We start from the raw sequence: 4,542 nt of genomic DNA on the forward strand, positions 1-4,542 counted from the left end.
CTAGGGAGAACAAAACCCTACAAAAGGCATCTTATTTCTTTAGGGTCTCCCTTAGAGAAAACTTCTTCAGACCTCAATTAAACAGTCGATTCAAGGAACAAATGAAACTGTTTACAAAAAAGGTGAAAAAATAAAGAAGCTAATTAATAGATATATATACATTTATGTCTCACTGTATAATTTAATTTCTACCTACATATTTATTGATTGTATTTTTGGGGGCAATTAATTCAATGCTTATTTATTTATTTGTTGAGCATTTATTTATTTATGTTTTTATTTTTATATACGTTAGAGCTGTTCCTCCATACCTAAAAAATCTTATCTGTGCAAAGCCCAAAAACAGATTTATGTAAACATCCTGTCTGGTAAATTAGGCCATGAAAATACAATATGGAAGTTTGGCTACTGCTCTCTAATGAGAATATCTTTAAATTAAAGTTGCCAATAAAGTTAAAGCTGATATATTTTTCACATTTTTATTTTGAAAAATACACTGTAGTTGACTGTTTTAATACGTGTTTGGCTATGTAAAACAAATGGCTAATCTTGGCCACATGAGCTCTCTATGGCCATAACCTTGAAAATCACTTATAATCAATTATAAAAATTGCATAAGCTTTTTTTTTTGTTTTTTTTTTTTTTTTAAACACCTCGTCTTAGCCACTTGGCTAGTCCCTTTCCATCACACACTGCTTGTTGGTAGGTGGGTAGCTTTCGTTTTACTAATTTACATACAGCATTAGGCTAAAGTGAGTTGAGATTTACACTGACGCTAGATATTTTTATTTGCATACTGCAGGAGGGAAATTAGTGATTCACCTGAATGTGAGTTCTCAGGTTGGTGTTGGATGTCCTGGACTTGACAACAGTTTGTTTTTGTTTGTTTTTTATAGCAAAGCAGACATCTGTACACTTATTTTTTTATCTGAGGATTCAACAAGTTTCATAATCTCTGAAGACAAGGCCACGGTGTGGTAGGGACAGCTGGCTGCTCTTCTCGCTCTGCTCCTGTCTCCTCCTCCATCCTGTGTGTGTGGCTCTGTGTGTGTCATTCTTTGAGTTCCACTGCCGTGCGCATGCGCATGCTTCGTAGATACACAAAGAAGAGGCAAAATAGAGGCTCATGCATGAATGTCCAACGAATAACTCTGATTGTTGTTTCAAAATAGAAAACCTGCTTTCATTACTTACTTATGCCCTGGATTTTGTAACGTTTGTGGACGCTACGTTGCTGATTGATCAAAGCAATAACGTCACTACAGGAAAGTCACTTGATAATAAAGCAGCGACGCTACGGTCAAGCTACTGGAAAATTAAACTAATAGCTTCGCTACCTGTAGCGGCGCTACTGCCCATCACTGCCGACCCGAAATGTGCCTGATATCTACACATTTCATAATACTTCACCTTCACTAGTCATGGATATGCTTTAGTATATTCTGCTGTAAAGTAAGGCTTTTTGGGCTACCTTGAATTTTACAGCCCCCCCTCCTTACCCACGCTCTCTCCATTCATCTCCTGGATGCAATATTCACTCACTGAAGCAACAGCAACGTCCACCATTCGCTCTTTGGTTCTTTGAAAGAACGTGTTTATTTTGGGACGTTTTTTCCGTTCCTCCAGCAGCTCTTCTTTCCTTTCTCTTTTCAGGAGTCTGCTTAAGTACCTCTTTTTGGTATACATCGTCGCTAACACATTGTCGTAATGGTTATGCTTTTAATCTACGCTCTGGATTACCCATAATTCCAAGTCCTATTGTAGAAAATATAATACTCATATACATCGTTCTTTTCAGATCTTTATTAGGGTTTGAAACATTTTATACGAGTGTATTTTTTACCAACCGTCCAATAATACACAGTTATTAACACAGTAATTAAAAGTCCCACTGTCTGCTTTGCTATTGGTGTCGTGTTTAAATTGCTCAACATCATGTTGAAATATACCATGTGTTGGGGTATAAATAAGGTCTGGTCAGGCAACCTAGTATCAGGTGGGTTTTGAGGGAATTTTTCGCACCATTAAATTTCCAAAGAGACCTCCTAGTCTACAATTGTTTAGGGGGTCAACTAGGGGTGGGTATTGGCAAAGAAGTCATGATTCGATTCGAATCACGATTCACATGCACGATGCGATTCTATCACAATGCATCACGATACTTGAAATATTGCGATGCATCGCGATGCATTGCGATATTTTCACTGAACACTATAAGAAAAAGATACAACCCTTACCAGTGGCTGACTGGCTGGGTATGATCTGCATAGTGTCTTCAATTGATACATAACTGAAAGCAACTGAATTCATACATAGCTGTATTTATTGAAATGACTTTTGGAGGTGTTGCCATGAAAACAAATACTGGAAAGAAATATTACTATTACTGGCGTGGACACACTGACAAAAAGATCTTAGGATTCATCAAACTTAAAATAACAAAACAAGGATAATCAGTGCCGTTTACATGGCCTCAGTGGTCCTTTTGCAAATTAAGTGCATCATATCAATTTCATCTTTACCTTCTTTGTTTTTAAAGCCATAATGCATCCAAGCATCTGACTTGAAATGTGATGGAGCCGGACGAATTTTCTCAGTCTCCTCCATATTTTGTTTACGAATGACTCGTCGCAGTATCCCGCGGCCAGAAATGCTTGTGACTAGAGGTGAGTATTGGCATGAGTGTTGCGATTCGATACATATCGCGATACTTGGGTCATGATACGATATTATCACGATATTACAGTATCACTATATATTGCCATATTTTCCCCAGCTATCAAAATCAAATGATGAGATAAAACAGCAAGTGATGTATATTTTTATCAGAAAATATTGATTAGGTATTATTATCCATGTTGTTTGGGGTTTTCTTCCACTGTGACTTCCTCAAATACAAATTTGGTGCTGCACGCACAGTTAAAGGGCTCCACAGCGCTTTCTGCCAGAGTGGTGGTGCAGAGGTAGCCCATTTTCCCGTCAATGTTTTATGTAACTATTTTTTTTTTTTTTGAAAATCGATACTAAGAAGTGAAAGATCGATATTATATTGGGCAGCCGAATATCACGATATATCGCCAAAACGATTTTTTCCCACACAAGGCAGCGGGCATCAACACATCCGCAGCGACATCTGCTGGGCTGGAAGTTGTATTCCACTTGGTTTGGCTTATGTGCGCCAACCATTCATGTATTTTATTTGTTCTTTTTTTTATTTTTTATAATCGATTGTTGCCTTCAAGAATCGATGCAGTAGATCACAAAAATTAGAATTGCAATGCATCGTTATGACGATTATTTTGCACACCCTTAGGGTCAACCAGGTGTTAGTGACGGGGCCCTTAAGAGGTCGGGGGCCCCTTAACAACTGCGGCCTCAGCTTACTGATAGTTACACCATTGGTCAGAACTTAACTTGTACAAGCATAAAAAGCACGCGCATTTTTCGTGCTTCTGCTGCGTGGCGGTCTGAATGTAGCATAAGAGGCTGATTTGTTTTTATATTTCAGAATACCTCCAGTGACTTTTCTTTAAAAATGCAACAAACAACCAATCTAGTGATTTTTTTTTCTGTTGTTGGAGATTCTATTTATAATGCAAATGGTTAGGGTTAGGTTCTAATGAAGAATCTCTGAATGTTAGATCTGACTATATCTGGAATGTAGATTTCCTTTATAACTTCTATAAACAATAACTTTATCACATATCTAACAATACCTATATTCACCTTTCTATGTATTTATCTTACTGTATTTCAGTTTATAAAGGAACCCTATTGTGATTCACATAGTTGTAGCAGTAATGTGGAGACCAAAGTATTAACACACAGAAAAGATAAGCTGCCCAGGCCAAATTTTAATTACCCCAGCTTCACAGATTATTATTGTTATTATCATTCTGGTGACATATGGCTGTGGAAGCGAGCGTCCTCTTGAGAGCCTCATGAATCAAATGACCAAATGGTTCTTTCTTCAAGAGCTGGCCTGGCAATGGTCAGGAGTCCATTTATTACATCCTCTCGATACTCATTATGAAAATAGATTAAGTTTCACCATAACATAAGAGAGTATCACTAGCACTTTCACTATATTGAACCCATTTGCTTGAAATTATACTTTCAACTAAGGATCTCTGCCAGAATGAGAATGTGTATGATGGTGGGAGGAGGTGAGAGGAAACTATTCTACACCTAAATCAGCACTGAAAATGTAAAATAGTGTATAGAAACAGTGTGTTTAAATATGAACAGTCAGTAGTAATCGTTAAAAATTCACTGTTGATTCCCAGCTGCTATGCATAATTCAAAGGCATTTATTCCTTATTCCTCTTCCATAATTTTGCGAGGGTGAAAGTGGGGCTGTGGGTAAGAGGTGGGATCCAATCTGTGCAGGCCACCAGCCAATCGTACACGGTGACATATACTGTATCACTACATTTATTTTATTTTTATTCAGTTCCGTTGCTCATAGGAAAATACAAAATTCTGCTCTGTACCTGACTGAATACAAAAATAACTGACTTCTATTATAAGACAGCGGAGGAA

Source organism: Cyprinodon variegatus, unplaced genomic scaffold (assembly GCF_000732505.1).
Source record: "Cyprinodon variegatus isolate N-32 unplaced genomic scaffold, C_variegatus-1.0 Scaffold1113, whole genome shotgun sequence".
Lineage (NCBI taxonomy): Eukaryota > Metazoa > Chordata > Actinopteri > Cyprinodontiformes > Cyprinodontidae > Cyprinodon > Cyprinodon variegatus.